Source organism: Salvelinus sp. IW2-2015, linkage group LG25, assembly GCF_002910315.2.
Source record: "Salvelinus sp. IW2-2015 linkage group LG25, ASM291031v2, whole genome shotgun sequence".
In the NCBI taxonomy this organism is placed as follows: Eukaryota; Metazoa; Chordata; class Actinopteri; order Salmoniformes; family Salmonidae; genus Salvelinus; species Salvelinus sp. IW2-2015.
Genome location: NC_036865.1, coordinates 9903696 through 9922578, shown reverse-complemented (window position 1 = coordinate 9922578; position 18883 = coordinate 9903696). Strand labels below are relative to the sequence as shown.

The following is an 18883-nucleotide window of genomic DNA, read 5'->3' as shown; positions in this document are numbered from 1 at the left end:
TAGCAAGCTACTGTAACTGGCTTTGTCCCTGGCTTGCTGATATTGAAGACAACTTACAAAACAAAAGATGGATACATACCTATGCGTGGATCATAAGTAGCTACTTATTCTGATTCCAGTTGCATGTTCGATATTCCTATTTCGGACGATGGCTTGACTAATACTCACGATATGTCAAATAATTAGCTTGGTGCGCGAAAATCAACCAGAGACTTTTGAGGAGAAGGGGAAACTCCATTGGAATTTTATGAACGCTCATAGAACACGTTGCTCATGCGTCGTCAATGGGCCGCGCGGTGCATTCTGGTCAATTCTGGGACAAGGAGAGCTATCAAAAAACCAACATTAGCATTTATTTAGTTAACAGAACTACACCATTCCAAACATTTTCCGGATGTGGGAGAATTAACTTTTCTCTGTAATAGCGTATAGCTTTTGGAATCGTGACATTACGTACTTTTGAGGAAAGTAGACAGGTTTCTTGACTCATACCCTGACTTTGAGAAGTGATTGCTTGACGATTACTTTAGCAACCGCGTGACGCATCATGAGAACGTGAACACAATTGGTCGACAGTCTGCTGGGTGAGGCGTTATAAGTTCCTCCACTGCCCTATCCTTTCTCTAACATCGCTGCCTCAACCCAACCCCCGATACCGCGTTCAAAACAACTGGGAACTCGGAAATCTCCGACTTAAATGCGTTCAAGGCAACTGGGAACCCCATTTGTATTGAAACACAAATAGTCTCTGTTTAATTATGTCAGTGTGTGGTGATGATGTGGGAAGAAAATACCAAAGAGCTGCCTGGTGTTTTTAAGACAACGGCGGACTCTGAAAAAAACGAGATCCAATCATGACATCAGTGATCTTCATGTCGAAAAGACGGAGTTCTAGAAAGATGCCAGAATTTCCGAGTTGGATAACTGTTAAAAACGATTTTTCCCAGTCGAAACTCGTTTTTTTCCTCAGAGTTCGCAGTTGTTTTGAACACACAGTAGTCAGTTCCAATTTGTTTTGAACGCTGCATATCTTCTCCCGTTTTGATAGCTTCAATTTTATTAGTTTTGTAACTGTAACATTGATAAGATTCCTACAAAATGATCTGCAGACAAGTGTTCTTAGTGTGGTAATTAAAATATTTAAACAAATTCTGACAGAGGTATTTCATTTAGAACAATAAGTATATTTCTTATAGAAATTTGTTTTTTAAGAACTGATTTGATTATAATGATATCTTACTGGTAAAACAAATGTATAATGCATAAGGGTTGTTACTCAATCATTAAAAATGTGTATCTCTTTACAAAATCCCTGTTACCTAGACAGTTCGCCATAGTCAGGGGCTCCCGAGTGGCACAGCGGTCTAAGGCACTGCATCTCAGTGCTAGAGGCGTCACTACTACAGACCCTGGTTCGATTCCAGGCTGTATCACAACCGGCCGTGATTAGGAGTCCCATAGGCGCACAATTGGCCCAGTGTCATCTGGGTTAGGGTTTGGCCGGGGTAGGCCGTCTCAATCTCATTTTAAATAAGAATTTGTTCATTATAAAAAGTTGGAATAAATAGTCTTTGATGCTATTCCATCCGGAACTCCCATGCTGTTTAAAAGTGTAACCAGCCCTCACCTTCTTGAGTCTCCAGTAGGGGGGGGGGGGATCCTTGCTCCCTCGGAACAATAAAATATCTGTAGGTGCTTTATTTCAAAGGGATGTCATATCTATTCCGTAGTCCCAATTTACTGGACTACTTTTGTCTGTTGGAAAAAGGTTTGGTCATTAGCACACAAATACTTGCTTGTTAACATGGTCAAACAGGTCTCTTTCAGAATTATCCATAAGTATAACCCTGCAAATAATTACCTGAAGAAACTCAGAAAACACATGCACATTACTTGGGGCTCCCGAGTGACGCAGCGGTCTAAGGCACTGCATCTCAGTGCTTGAGGCATCACTACAGACACCCTGGTTTGATTCCAGGCTGTATCACAACCGGCTGTGATTGGGAGTCCCATAGGAAGGCGCACAATTGGTCCAGCGTCTTCCGGATTTGGCTGGTGTAGGCCGTAAATAAGAATTTGTAATTAACTGACTTGCCTAGTGAGCATCCAGAAACAGTTTGGCATTTATTTTGGCATTGTCTGCATGTAAAGAGATTATTGGAAGATATTTGTAGATGTATAATTTAAAATATTCTTGATGACTTTTCTTTATTATGGGAAAATGTACTGCTCGGTTTCCTTAACTATAATAAGGATAAAGAAAACCATTTGTCCTCTTAAATGTAGTTATGTTAATGGTAAAATGTCATATTCATACATGTAAATTCACTAATAAAAAATACTATTGTTTTCTATATGGAGTTCCTGTTTCCGGGAGTATACAAATGTGTTTTATGCAATAAAAAAGGCAAATTTTTCAATATATTGTTGAACATAATCTACTCTACGGGCATATCAAAGTTCCAGAATGAGATCTCTGCTAGTTTTAAAGTTAGTGCCCATATGATACAGAGAAATTGGCATAGTAGGCAATATAACCAATCACAGCCCTCCTTTTACTTGTATCATTGCACATCCTGCAAATCACCAGCAGAGGGCAGCCATTTTGAATCCATTTTCACATTCACTCTGTTTCTAATGCTTCCTCGGGACCCCAAGGGGTGCACGTTTTGGTTTGTGCCCTACCACTACACAGCTGATTCAAATAATAAACTAAGCATCATCATCATTTGAATCAGCTGTGTAGTGTTAGGGCAAAAAACTAAACGTGCACCCCTTGGGGTCCCAAAGACTGAGTTGATGCTCTTTCCTCAGGAATTATGCTCAACAATATATTGACAAAATTGCCCAAATCAAACATTTTATATTTTCAATATTCATGCTTATATTTTTCAATATTGAAATCAAAGTAATACTGAATTCAAAGTAATACTAATTTGTTTTTACCCGATATCCCAAACTTAATCATCTAAAAATAATTATATGAAGACACAGGGTGTTACTAAAATCTTTAATAAGGGATCTTAACTCAACCGGACAGTTCAAAAGCCTAACATTTTTCCTTTACCCAACGTTTCCCACCCTTTTTTCAAAGAGAGATACAGAAGCCAATTACATTCTCATTGTCCATGTTGACAATGTGGCACCAGCTGGTCTGTCTCTGGCAAGCTCGTGTCAGAAGCACTTCACCTCCCTCTCCAGCAATCAATAGTTTTGTTAACGTTTACCAGCCTGTGGCAATAGGCCCTCTTGCTACTCTCTATTCATTACCTCAATTAACGATCATTAGTCTTGATATATGGGCCAATCTGTTTTCTTTTGGTGTGCTTTCCCATGCACACACACGCACACACACACACTACACACACGCAACGCTCTTAACGTACCCACCCACCCACACGTCTCACTCACAAAGGAGTGTGAGTGCGCTAGTGTACACACACTCATACATATATAAGTAAATAAATGACTGACATTTAGGGGTCTTGGGAATATGAAAGGAGGTTGGTGATGGTTTTGTAGATATTCAATTAGAGGCCCCTATGCAAATTGTCTGCAGATGCAGAGGACGCTGTGAAAAGACCATATGCCCAGTTGTGGGTGTGTAACGTGTGCGTGTGTGCGTGTGTGCGTGTGTGTGTGTGTGTATCTAGGTCACAAGGTTCTGAAGGACCGACTGACCCAGAGGCCTTTCTCTGTTATCAAAGATCAATAAGGGCTGAATGGGAGTTAGTGTGAGCAACCCTACTGTCAAACTGTTGCACACTTGCTGCTATTGGAGGAGGGACTGGCCCTCCCTCTCTCCAAATGGATACACACATGAGTAGATCTATTGTATTTCTACCAGTCATTACATATGCCCATCAACAGTTTCTGCACAAAAGACCACACCCCCTGGATCCCCTGATTCAGCGACCTACGGCGCGCATTGTTTAACACAATTAATTTGTTAAGTGGCGGTTTGCAGGCTGCTTCAGGCTCAATTTGTCATAGCTATTCAAAGGATATATAACGGTGCATAAGATGAAAATTCAACAATTCAATGTGTTGCATGATGTCAGGATTTATGCCAACTGATATTCAACTTTTACATTAGAAGAAAATTATTTAAAAAAACAAAAAATATATTTTTATTTGTCTCTCCTGCAGGTTGTTTTTCTGAGCTTTCTCCAGTGTAAAGCATTTATACTCTCCATAAGGTAGAGAAATAGCAGTTTCATTACTTTGTGGTCCATATACAGTACCAGTCAAAAATTTGGACACACCTACTCATTCAAGGGTTTTTCTTTATTTTTACTATTTTCTACATTGTAGAATAATATTGAAGACATCAAAACTATGAAATAACACATATGGAATCATGTAGTAACCACAAATCAAAATATATTTTATATTTGAGATTCTTCAAAGTAGCCACCCTTTGCCTTGATGACAGCTTTGTGCACTCTTGGCATTCTCTCAACCAGCTTCACCTGGAATGTTTTTCCAACAGTCTTGAAGGAGTTCCCACATATGCTGAGCACTTGTTGGCTGCTTTTCCTTCACTCTGTGTTCCAACTCATTCCAAATCATCTCAATTGGGTTGAAGTCGGGTGATTGTGGAGGCCAGGTCATCTGATGCAGCACTCCATCACTCTCCTTCTTGGTCAAATAGCCCTTACACAGCCTGGAGGTGTGTTGGGTCATTGTCCTGTTGAAAACAAATGATAGTCCCACTAAGCGCAAATCAGATGGGATAGCGTATCGCTGCAGAATGCTGTGGTAGCCATGCTAGTTAAGTGTGCCTTGAATTTTAAATAAATCACTGTGTGTCACCAGAAAAGTATCATCACACCTCCTCCTCCATGCTTCACGGTGGGAACCACACATGTGGAGATCATCCGTTCACCTACTCAATTCAATTCAATTCAATTCAAGGGGCTTTATTGGCATGGGAAACATGTGTTAACATTGCCAAAGCAAGTGAGGTAGATATTATACAAAAGTGAAATAAACAATACAAATTAACAGTAAACATTACACATACAGAAGTTTCAAAACAATAAAGACATTACAAATGTTATATTATATATATACATTGTTGTAACAATGTACAAATGGTTAAAGCACACAAGTTAAAATAAATAAGCATAAATATGGGTTACTCTGCATCTCACAAAGACACCGGTTGGAACAAAAAATCTCAAATTTGGACTCATCAGACCAAAAGACAGATTTCCACCAGTCTAATGTCCATTGCTCGTGTTTCTTGGCTCAAGAAAGTCTCTTCTTATTATTGGTTTCTTTAGTAGTGGTTTCTTTGCAGCAATTCGACCATGAAGGCCTAATTCACGCAGTCTCCACTGAACAGTTGATGTTGAGACTTGTCTGTTACTTGAACTCTGTGAAGCATTTATTTGGGCTGCAATTTCTGAGGCTGGTAACTGTCATGAACTTTTCCTCTGCAGCAGAGGTAACTCTTGGTCTTCCTTTCCTGTGGCGGTCCTCACGAGAGCCAGTTTCATCATAGCACTTGATGGTTTTTGCGACTGCACTTGAAGAAACTTTCAAAGTTCTTGAAATTTTCCGGATTGACTGACCTTCATGTCTTAATGTAATGATGCACTTGATTCTCTTTGCTTATTTGAGCTATTCTTGCCATAATATGGACTTGGTCTTTTACCAAATAGGGCTATATTCTGTATACCACCCCCACCTTGTCACAGCACAACTGATTGGCTCAAATGCATTAAGAAGGAAAGAAATTCCACAAATTAACTTTTAACAAGGCACACCTGTTAATTGAAATGCATTCCAGGTGACTACCTCATGAAGCTGGTTGAGAGAATGCCAAGAGTGAGCAAAGCTGTCATCAAGGCAAAGGGTGGCTACTTTGAAGAATCTCAAATATAAAATATATTTGTATTTGTTTAACATGATCCCATATGTGTTATTTCATAGTTTTGATGTCTTCACTATTATTCTACAATATAGAACATAGTAAAAATAAAGAAAAACTTTGGAATGATTAGGTGTGTCCAAACTTTTGACTGGTACTGTATGTAATCTAATCTTTAAACCCCTAATAGCATTTTATCAGTTAGTGGGTCAGACAACATGCTTAATGGTTCTGTAATCTTTCTCCTCATACGAGCAAACATTTGAATAATAATGATAATAAAAACAAAAGTATGTTGAGTGTATCCTAATCGGCCCAGAGATTTACATACAAATGACATTTAGAACAATTACGTCAGATCGTTGAGGGGCACTTCCAATGGAAAGATGACTAATCCAACTAAGTTGTTAAGCGAGACAGAAATATCTATGTGGGGAGGAAAGAGCCCCTCTGACCTGCTTCTGCTCACATCATGGCTATGATCATGGATTCTCAAGGAATGTCTTTGCCCCCTTAGTTCTATATGGTATCTTTTAACCACTTGTGAACAACTACTAATACCACTACTAGGCCTACTACTACTACCACTACCACTACTACTACTACTACTACTACTACTACATTGCTAATAATTTTTTTTAATGCTAAATGCTACTACATTTTTTATTGTGATCCCCAGTAGCAGTATGAATATAAGTAAATAGTATTGGTAGTGTTTTCTCAAGGTTCTAAATAACTAGTAGTTGTTGGAGTAGTAGTACTAGTAGTAGTAGTACTAGAATAGACTATAGTAGTAGTTGTAGTAGTAGAGAATACATAATGCAAAGCATGTGTATATTGCTATATTTTAAGGATGGCCCACTTGATCTCTAGAGGGCTGAATTCTAAGAATTTCACTCTTTCCTTTCAAATTCCAAATGCAGTAAAACCAATAGGCTCAACACAGAGGATGATTGAGAGAAATATTGTCAAATAAATAAATATCTCAATGCACCCTCCGCACTACTACAGAGGGTAGTGCGTACGACTTTGCTTCCCTCCATTGTGGATAGAAATGGGTTAGCCAAATTCCCCTCTCTTCACAATTATAGCATCATAGTCTCTTCTATGAAATACTTGAGCCACAGTACATCAAAACAGCAGGTTGACACTGCTTTGGGTGTTTACTGTTAAAACTAGGATGACTCAATACTAGATATTATGTTATCAGAGAGACCTCCAGTGTATAGCCTATTTGGCCATTTATGTTTCTCTAATGGCTTGTTTTCCATGCACGTAGTTAAGCCCTGCGAGCAGTACACCCTGAAATAATAAGAAAACCCCTTATTAATCTCCTTTTAAAGTACCAAACAGTTGTCTAATCCAGCTCTTATTGGTTATTCTAAATACACATAACCTCAGCAAAGTCCATGACCTGCTGTATTTCATGGGGACAGAGCACCATTGGATGAGATTACATTTAATCGACTTTGGGAGAATTAGTCATTCCTTATTACCATAGTGGTTTTTCAACTAACATAACAGGACTTTCCTAGAAAATCCCATTGAACACACATTTTCATTTCATTTCTTCAGCTCAATCATGTTGAAGGCAACGTAAATAATCCAATGAGATTAATCAGTAGACTATTTATTTTTGCAGAGTTTGGTATGGTTCAAGAAAGGCTGGAGTACAGTCTTTCAGTCTTGGGTTTGAGATTGTTGAATAAAATGGCTTTTCTGAATATTATGATCCCAATTACTGAAGAGGATGAAAGATAATAGTACATAACAATACATCATTCTTGCATAGTCAAAATGTCCACGTCTTGGGTCAGTGATATATGAGCAAAGGACTTTATGAAACAACCAATGAAATACATTTGGACATACATAAGAGACAAAAATTAAAGGTAGCTCAGACCAGATGTCCATGCTGTTCATCTCGTAATCCATGGAGAACCCTGATTTAAAATATGAAAAGTGAAATATTCTATTAATTATTATTCTAATATACTGTACTTACACTGAATTATATGCCTATAAATCCCTCAAGTTATTTCCTAATAATCCTCCTAGTATCACGTGGCCTAGATATATAGCAAGTGGTTGTCAACTGAATCCTCTTCCTCACGTATACACCCCCCTCTTGGTTTTTTAAATGCTTTTACCAATATAAATAATGGTTGATTGTTTGAAGTGCGATACTATAATCCAAACTGTAAAATCTGAGAAAAGACAAAATACCAAATGCGCTCATATTCATAAATGGAAACTTACTGCATAATCATAATGATTGGCTGACACTAGTGTCCCTCAATTTCTTATGCTCATCCTTTGCTAACTGAGCTAAATGGTGCAGGTGCAAACTTCTGTGACTTTCAGGTTGTAAGTAAAAACCCATTCAAAGCTTGAACAGAAAGCGTTCTAAAGCATCAACCATGTCAGCAAACCTTGAAATTGTATACAAAAGTAACCATACACCTCCACTATTTTTCAACCCATGTAGGCACAGAACCTTAGTTGCCCTTTGTGGAGGCTATTGCCATTATAGTCCGGTCCCAAGTATTTCATTTATAGCCGAGTGCATTATGCAGTTTCAATTCCATTTTCATTTACTAGCGCAGGTCCTTTATAGATGGAAAATTAAAGGGAGACGTGGGTAATACCACTTTAATTAATTATATAATGAATTAAGGGGGTGCAGGCAGGGGAACTATAATAATATTGGGATAATTTAATGCCATTTTCAATATTTGATGTGTTCTGAATCGTCAGGCTAATCTGCAGACATTGTTTAATACATAAAAAAATGAAAGAATCCAAACTATGGCTAATCCCTCAGCCAATGTCCTGTTGGGGAGCAGTTGGGGATGATATATTTAGAATTCACCAAGAGACTTTCAATTAGAGAAAATTAAATTAACCTAACCTAGCTTATTTTACCGTGACAGGTAGCCTAGCAGTTAAGAGCGTTGGGCCAGTAACCGAAAGGTCGCTGGTTCGAATCCCTGAGCKGACTATCTGAAAAATCTGTCAATGTTCCCTTGAGCAAGGCACTTGACCCTAATTTCTCCTGTAAGTCGCTTTGGATAAGAGCATCTGGTTAAATGACTAATATTGAACTGTATTGTATAAGGAGAAGGGAACAGTCATGACAGGTAAAGGGCCTTCAGAAAGTATTCATTCCCCTTGACTTATTCCACATTTTGTTGTGTTACAGCCTGAATTCAAAATGGATTAAATAATTTTATTTTTCTCACCCATCTACACACAATACCACATAATGACAAAGTGAAAACATGTTTTTAGAAATGTTTGCAAATTTATTGAGAATGAAATACAGAAATATCTAATTTACATAAGTATTCACATCCCTGAGTCAATACATAAAAATCACCTTTGGCTGCGATTACAGCTTGAGTCTTCCTGGGTAAGTCTAAGAGCTTTGCACACCTGGATTGTACAATATTTGCACATTATTCTTTAAAAAATTCTTCAAGCTCTGTTAAGTTGGTTGTTGATCATTCCTAGACAGCCATTTTCAAGTTTTGCCATACGTTTTCAAGCCGATTTAAGTCAAAACTGTAACTAGGCCACTCAGGAACATTCAATGTTGTCTGATAAGCTACTTCAGTGTATATTTGGCCTTATGTTTTAGGTTATTGTCTGGCTGCAAGGTGAATTTGTCTGGAAAGCAGACTGAACCAGGTTTTCCCGTAGGATTTTGCCTGTGCTTATCTCTCATTCCGTTTCTTTTTATCCTAAAYAACTCATTAGTCTTTGCAGATGACAAGCATACCCATAACATGTTGTAGCCACCAACATGCTTGAAAATATGAAAAGTGCTACTCAGTGATGTGTTGTGTTGGACTTGCCCCAAACATATTTTAGTTTAGTGTCTTATTGCAGACAGGATGCATGTTTAGGAATATTTTTATTTTGTACATGCTTCCTTCTTTCACTGTCATTTAGGTTAGTATTGTGGAGCAACTACAATGTTGTTGAGTCATCCTCAGTTTTCTCCTATCACATTCAATAAACTCTATAACTGTTTTAACATCACCATTAACCTCATGGTTTCCTTCCTCTCTGGCAACTGAGTTAGGAAGGACACTTGTATATTTTTATCTTTGTAGTGATTCCTCTGGCAAGTGTCTTCACATACATTTTCAATCTCTCCTTGTCTCAGTCTGTATTCGCAACATGTTTCAAGCTGACCACCATTGTCCCTGTTCCCAAGAGCTCCAAGGTAACCTGCCTAATTGACTATCGCCCTGTAGCACTCACATCAGTAATTATGAAGTGCTTTGAAAGGCTGGTCATGACACACGTCTACACCATCATCCCAGACACCCTAGACCCACTCCAATTCGCATACTGCTCCAACAGATGCCACAATCTCAGTTGCATTTCACACTGCCCTCTCCCACCTGGACAATAGGGTGAATAACTGTGAGAATGCTGTTCACAGACTACAGCTCAGCATTCTACACCATAGTCCCTTCCAAGCTCATCACCAAGCTAGGGACCCTGAAATGTAATCCCTCCCTCTGGAACTGGATCCTAGACTTCCTGACGGACCGGCCCTAGGTGGTGAGGGTAGGAAACAACACCTTCGCCACGCTGACCCTCAAAACGGGGGCCCCTCAGGGTTGTGTGCTTAGTCCCCCCCTGTACTCTCTGTTCATCCACATCCTCAATTCGTTGGGGCATGGACTCTACAAGGTGGTGAAAGCATTCCACATGGATGCTGGCCCATGTTGACTGCAATGCTTCCCACAGTTCTGTCAAGTTGGCTGGATGTCCTATGGGTGTTGGACCATTCTTGATATACACATGGGAATCTGTTTAGTGTGAAAACGCAGCTCAACGGCACTCCAATCTTTTGTCTTGGCAAACATACACAATCCATATCTCAGTTGTCTCAAGGCTTAAAAATCCTTCTTAAACCTGTCTCCTCTCCTTCATCTACACTGATTGAAGTGGATTTAACAAGTGACATCAATAAGGGATCATAGCTTTCACCTGGATTCACCTGGTCAGTCTATGTCATGGAACGAGCATGTGTCCTTAATGTTTTGTACACTCAGTATATACACACCATATACACAACCACTCACACACACTACATTGACACTCCCACAAAACCTGCACGCACACATTCACGTACACTACATACACACACACACTTAACACATGCACACGCATACCGACACAACATTAAAAATCACATTACACAAGGCTCAGTGTTGTTATTCTTGCGAGGGAGGGTGCTAGAGTATTAAAAACAGGGGTGCCAATAATTAGTATTACTTGTTAAACAAGATCTCTTTCTCTGAGCAATTGTATCAGTATAAAATAATATAATTTCAAACAATTTTGGAGCATGCAATATACACTGAGTGTACAAAACATTAGGTACACTTTCCAACCCGTGGCACTCACGTCTGTAGCTATGAAATGCTTTGAAAGGCTGGTCATGGCTCACATCAACACCATTATATTCCAACTTGCATGCCGCACAGATCCACAGATGATGCAATCTCTATTGCACTCCACACTGCCCTTTCCCACCTGGACAAAAGGAACACCTATGTGAGAATGCTTTTCATTGACTACAGCTCAGCGTTCAACACCATGGTGCCCTCAAACCTCACCACTAAGCTAAGGACCCTGGGACTAAACAGCTCCCTCTGCAACTGGATCCTAGACTTCCTGAATTCAGTATTGAGAGAGACTTGGTCATTTCTTCAAACAATCTTCTTTATTTAATATCGATTAATTATTGCAATAATGAGACCGTCAGCCCACCAGTCTTGACTGACTGTTAGGCTGAGTCTAGCCTTTACAGACAATGCACAGTTTTTAAATAGCTGATACCAAGATTGCTTAGTCAGTTATTTCTAACCTTCCCATAAGCCACCTTGGTTACCTACACAGGAGGGTATTTTACTTAGTTTCCCAGATGCCAGGAAGATGACGTTTTTATCACCAACATCAATCAATTGTCAGCTTCAAGCTATCTCTAGTAGAACCCATGTCCTCAGCACCCAGACTAGCTACAAGGTGCTAGAGTGGAGACCATAAAACATAGCATTAGCAGGACAGAAATATCTTACTGTTTGTTAAGTAAATAATTGTTACATATCCAACAAATAAGGTGAATACATAATTTTTCCCTCACACGGGCCACCCCCACGCTGATCCTCAACACAGGGGCCCCTCAGGGGTGCGTGCTCAGTCCCCTCCTGTACTCCCTGTTCACTAATGACAGCACGACCAGGCACAACTCCAACACCATCATTAAGTTTGCTGATGACAAAACAGTGGTAGGCCTGATCACTGACAACGATGAGACAGCCTATAGGGAGGAGGTCAGAGACCTGACCATGTGGTGCAAGGACAACTACCTCTCCCTCAACGTGATCAAGACAAAGGAGATGATTGTGGACTACAGGAAAAGGAGGACCGAGCACGCCCCCATTCTCATCGATGGGGCTGTAGTGGAGCAGGTTGAGAGCTTCAAGTTCCTTGGCGTCCACATCAACAACAAATTAACATGGTCCAAGCACACCAAGACAGTCGCGAAGGGGGCACAACAAAACCTATTCCCCCTCAGGAGACTGAAAAGATTTGGCATGGGTCCTTAGATCCTCAAAAGATTTTACAGCTGCACCATTGAGAACATCCTGACGGGTTGCATCACTGCCTGGTATGGCAACTTCTCGGCCTTCGACCGCAAGGCACTACAGAGGGTAGTGCGTACGGCCCAATACATCACCAGGGCCAAGCTTCCTGCCATCCAGGACCTCTATACCAGGCGGTGTCAGAGGAAGGCCCTAAAAATCGTCAAAGACTCCAGCCACCCTAGTCATAGACTGTTCTCTCTGCTACCGCACGGCAAGCGGTTCCGGAGCGCCAAGTCTAGGTCCAAGAGGCTTCTAAACAGCTTCTACCCCCAAGCCATAATTATTTGTTTTTCTTATCTCTTTCTTTTTTCTTAATTTCTTTTTTTTCGGTATTTTCTTAAAACTGCATCGTTGGTTAGGGGCTTGTAAATAAGCATTTCACTGTAAGGTCTACCTACCCCTGTTGTATTCGGCGCATGTGACAAATAACATTGGATTTTATTTTGTTGTGTATTGATATTCTAGTTTTGTCCCTTTAGGGCACCTGTAACCCCCCCTTGCTTACCTACGTTGAAATTCTTGGAATGTTCTTCCTGTGAAACGCATTAAACAATGCTCACGTTAATTTCTACRCATGTCCTGTCCTTATATTAGTTGTATAAGTAATACAGTGTGCTATACAACAGATTTGATTTGAAATATTGAGTTACACCGCCCTTTGCCATCAGAACAGTCTCAATTTGTCGGTTATGCTATAAAGTACTATAAGATACGTTGCGTTGCTATAATATACAATTGTTGGTGAACTCTCAGATAAATGCATATTGTGATTGCTTTCCCAACGTGTTTTGTTGATTTACTGAGCACCATTAAACCATTACTATAATATTCCATACATGCAGGTTGGGTAGGTTACTTTCTAAATGTAATCTGTTAGTTACTAGTAGAGGTCAACCGATTAATCGGAATGGCCGATTAATTAGTACCGATTTCAAGTTTTCATAACAATCGGAAATCGGTATATTTTTTCTTTCTTTATTTAATCTTTATTTAARTAGGCAAGTCAGTTAAGAACACATTCTTATTTTCAATGACGGCCTAAGAACGGTGGGTTAACTGCCTCGTTCAGGGGCAGAACGATAGATTTTTACCTTGTCAGCTCGGGGGATTCAATCTTGCAACCTTACAGTTAACTAGTCCAACGCTCTAACCACCTCATTACATTTTTACACCTTTGTTTAACTAGGCAAGTCAGTTAAGAACACATTCTTATTTTCAATGACGGCCTAGGAACGGTGGGTTAACTGCCTTGTTCAGGGGCAGAGCGACAGATTTTTACCTTGTCAGCTCAGGGATTCAATCTTGCAACCTACGGTTAACTGAGTCCAACGCTCTAACCACCTGCCTCACGAGGAGCCCGCCTGTTACGCGAATGCCGTAAGAAGCCACGATAAGTTGCTAGCTAGCATTAAACTTATCTATAAAAAACAATCAATCAATCAATCATAATCACTAGTTATAACTACACATGGTTGATGATATACTAGTTTATCTAGCGTGTCCTGCATTGCATATAATCGATGCAGTGCGCATTCGCGAAAAAGGACTGTCGTTGCTCCAACGTGTACCTAACCATCAATGCCTTTCTTAAAATCAATACACAGAAGTATATATTTTTAAACCTGCATATTTAGCTAAAAGAAATCCAGGTTAGCAGGCAATATTAACCAGGTGAAATTGTGTCACTTCTCCTGCGTTCATTGCACGCAGAGTCAGGGTATATGCAACAGTTTGAGCCACCTTGCTCATTGCGAACTAATTTGCCATAATTTTACGTATTATGACATAACATTGAAGGTTGTGCAATGTAACAGGAATATTTAGACTATGGATGTCACCCGTTAGTAAAAATACGGAACGGTTCCGTATTTCACTAAAGAATAAACGTTTTGTTTTTGAGATGATAGTTTCCGGATTCGACCATATTAATGACCTAAGGCTTGTATTTCTGTGTTTTATTATGTATAATTAAGGCTATGATTTGATAGAGCAGTCTGACTGAGCGGGTGTAGCACCAGCAGGCTCGTAAGCATTCATTCAAACAGCACTTTCGTGCGTTTGCCAGCAGCTCTTCGCAATGCTTCAAGCATTGCGCTGTTTATGACTTCAAGCCTATCAACTCCCGAGATTAGGCTGTGTAACCGATGTGAAATGGCTAGCTAGTTAGCGGGGTGTGCGCTAATAGCGTTTCAAACGTCACTCACTCTGAGACTTGGAGTAGTTGTTCCCTTGCTCTGCATGGGTAACGCTGCTTCGAGGGTGGCTGTTGTCAATGTGTTCCTGGTTCGAGCCCAGGTAGCGGCGAGGAGAGGGATGGAAGCTATACTGTTACACTGGAAATACTAAAGTGCCTATAAGAACATCAATAGTCAAAGGTTAATGAAATACAAATGGTATAGAGAGAAATAGTCCTATAATTCCTATAATAACTACAACCTAAAACTTCTTACCTGGGAATATTGAAGACTCATGTTAAAAGGAACCACCAGCTTTCACATGTTCTCATGTTCTGAGCAAGGAACTTAAACGTTAGCTTTCTTACAAGGCACATATGCACTTTTACTTTCTTCTCCAACACTTTGTTTTTGCATATTTTAAACCAAATTGAACATGTTTCATTATTTATTTGAGGGTAAATGTTTTTATTGATGTATTATATTAAGTTAAAATAAGTGTTCATTCAGTTATTGTGTAATGTTCATTATTACAAATACATTAACAAAAATCGGCCGATTAATCGGTATCGGCTTTTTTGGTCCTCCAATAATCGGTATCGGTATCGGCGTTGAAAAATCATAATCGGTCGACCTCTAGTTACTAGTGACCTGTCCAAAATTGTAATCAGTACCTTAACTTTTGGATTACCCAAACTCAGTAAGGTAATCTGATTACTTTTAGTTATTTTCCCCTTAAGAGGCATTTATACTAACATTTATATTACCAATTGAATGACATCTATGACAGGATAAATCAATGTTAGAGTTTATATAGCTGACCATAAATGGATGTTGCATTTTACTTTATGGGTTGGTTATGTAGGCTTCTAACCCATTGCTTTCGACTACAGATAATAATATGATTAGGCTATATCTTTACATTAAAAACCAAAGCCTGTCAGATTTCCAGTCATTCCAATTAATTTAATACCCCATGATCTTCAAGAATAGGACTTGGAAATATGGAAATATAGATAATCAAAATTGTTTTACCTGAGCATAACCCAAAACAAAGGATGTATTATCTTATCTTGTTGTCATGGAGGATTGACTGGGCTCATTGACATGCTTTGATCACTACCAAAAAGTGCTATTTCCATGTGAAAATTATTGCCATATGCTGCATTTGCTATAGACCTATTGTGTACGTTTTTGTTGGTAACACTTTAATATCGAGATAATTTGCAGCTGTTTAAGTCTATCAATGGTGTCCATTTACACCTATGAAATTTTCAGCACAAATTAGATTGAGCAATAATTGCCCCACTCGTGGTCTTCTTAAATGAAACTTGTTGTTGACAGTTTGGAGCACAATACCACGCAGACATTTAGAAGGGAGGAACACCCTCAAACTGTTATTCCATTGGCAGGGATCGGTGCTAGACTGAGGTAAAGACAGATTCAGGTTGGATATTCGCCTGTGGTTTTCCTTACGTCCTCCAACAGCAGTTAGGGACCGTCAACATAGTGGCAAATAAAAATGTCCTAATTTCAATAGCTCTTTAACCATTACTCCTAAAACTTTCAAAACTGATTCTAGCTAACCCGATGGCAGAGACACATATTGCACACACATTTTTTGTCGATTTACATCTCGCGCTATTAAAAATTATTTATTGAAATGTTTGAAATTTAATAGCACCTTGGTCATGTGACCCACACACCTCAAACAAGGTGTATAATGTACACTAATTGGGCCTACACATTGCACACCCTTTTGTTTGTCCATTTGCATCTCATGAGATTTTACGAGAATTTTGAAGTTTCAAATTTCAATAGCTCCTTAGTCATATGACCTACAACCCTCAAACTACTTTCAGAATATCCACTGAGTAGCCTTATATGTAGCACAACCTTTTGTTTGTCCATTTTAATCTCACACAATTTTACATACATTTTTGAAAATTTCCAATTTCAATAGCTCCTAGGTCATGTGACTTACTGGACTCAAACAAGGTTCAGAATGTCCACTGACTACCCTTCTATATTGCACACCCATTAGTTTGTCCATTTTCATCTCAGACAAATTTACTTGACTTTTTCAAATTTTGGAATTTCAATAGCTCCTTGGTCATGTGACTTACTGACCTCAAACAAACTTCAGAATGTTGATGGACTAGCCTTATACAGTGGCAAGAAAAAGTATATGAACCCTTTGGAAATACCAGGATTTCTGCATAAATTAGTTTWWWWAAAAATGTGATCTGATCTTCATCTAGGTCACAACAATAGACAAACACAGTCTGCTTAAACTAATAACACACAAATTATTATATGTTTTAATTTCTTTATTGAACACACCGTGTAAACATTCACAGTGCAGGGTGGGAAAAGTATGTGAACCCTTGGATTTAATAACTGGTTGACCCTTCTTTGGCAGCAATAACCTCAACCAAACGTTTTCTGTAGTTGCGGATCAGACCTGCACAATGGTCAGGAGGAATACTCTTTACAAAACTGTTTCAGTTCAGCAATATTCTTGGGATGTCTGGTGTGAACTGCTGTCGAGGTCATGCCACAGCATCTCAATCGGGTTGAGGTCAGAACTCTGACTGGGCCACTCCAGAAGGCGTATTTTCTTCTGTTGAAGCCATTCGGTTGTTGATTTACGTCTATGTTTTGGGTCGTTGTCCTGTTGCATCACCCAACTTCTGTTGAGCTTCAATTGGTGGACAGATAGCCTAACATTCTCTTGCAAAATGTCTTTATAAACCTGGGAATTAATTTTTCCGTCAATGATAGCAAGCTGTCCAGGCCTTGAGAAAGCAAAGCAGCCCAGAACCATGTTGCTCCCTCCACCATACTTTACAGTTGGGATGAGGTTTTGATGTTGATGTGCTGTGCTGTGCCTTTTTTTCTCCACACAACTGTAGTTTCATCTGTCCACAGAATATTTAGCATTTGGAGGTCCACTTTTGCAAACTTCAGACATGCAGCAATGTTTTTTTTGGACAGCAGTGGCTTCTTCCGTGGTGTCCTCCCATGAACACCGTTCTTGTTTAGTGTTTTATGTATCGTAGACTCGTCAACAGAGATGTTAGGAAGTTCTAGAGATTTCTGGAGGTCTTTAATTGACACTCTAGAATTTTTCTTAACCTCATTGAGCATTCCGCGCTGTGATCTTGCAGTCTTTGCAGGACGGCCACTTCTAGGGAGAGTAGCAACAGTGCTGAACTTTCTCCATTTATAGACAATTTGTCTTACCGTGGACTGATGAACATCAAGGCTTTTAGAGATACTTTTGTAACCCTTTCCAGCTTTTTGCAAGTCAACAATTCTTTACCTTACGTCTTCTGAGATCTCTTTTGTTTCGAGGCATGATTCACATCAGGCAATGCTTCTTGTGAATAGCAAACTCAAATTTTGTGAGTGTTTTTTATAGGGCAAGACATCTTCAATCTCGTCTCATTGATTGGACTCCAGGTTAGCTGACTCCTAACTCCAATTAGCTTTTGGAGAAGTCATTAGCCTAGGGGTTCACATACTTTTTCCAACCTACACTGTGAATGTTTAAATTATGTATTCAATATAGACAAGAAAAATACAATAATTTGTGTGTTATTTGTTTAAGCACACTATGTCTATTGTTGTGACTTAGATGAAGATCAGATCAAATTTGATGACCAATTTATGCAGAAATCCAGGTAATTCCAAAGGGTTCACATACTTTTTCTTGCCACTGTATATTTCACACCCTTTAATTGGTCCATTTTCATCTCACGAGGTTTTACATGCATTTTTTAAAGTTTTTTATTTCAATAGTTCCCTGGTCATGTGACCTACCACCCTAAAACATGCTTTAGATTGTCCACTCACTATGCCTTCATATTGTACACTCTGTTGTTTGTCTACTTTCATCTCACGCTATTAGACTTAAATCTGTAAGCCTGAGACCCAGTAGGTATGGACATTGCTGCACAGTGGACACCCACACTCAGAAGTAATTTGGGTAAAAAGAGAGTATCTGACTGACAGAATAGTTAACAGTGATTACTATTATCTGTCTGAACCCCTTGTACCCTCAAACCCTTCCAGGACATTACAATCTCACCATGCAGGATATTCCATGGTCCCTAGACTCCTTTCTAACAGTCCTCAAGCTTCAATAGGATGGTCAA

The 18883-nt window shown here is 39.3% G+C and overlaps 1 protein-coding gene across 4 annotated transcripts in view; it reads right to left on the bottom strand.

Moving 5' to 3' along the window:
• Positions 1 to 530, bottom strand: part of LOC111951883 (ectonucleoside triphosphate diphosphohydrolase 6) — a 33166-nt gene extending 32636 nt beyond the window's left edge. For 2 of the 4 annotated variants that reach the window (XM_023970187.2, XM_023970188.2), the window contains exon 1: positions 80 to 529. The gene's annotated coding sequence lies outside the window, so the exon portion shown is untranslated. Of the gene's footprint in view, positions 1 to 79 lie in introns of all 4 variants that reach the window. The other 2 variants (XM_023970186.2, XM_023970185.3) reach the window with 2 other exon arrangements.
• Positions 531 to 18883: the final 18353 nt, after the last annotated feature.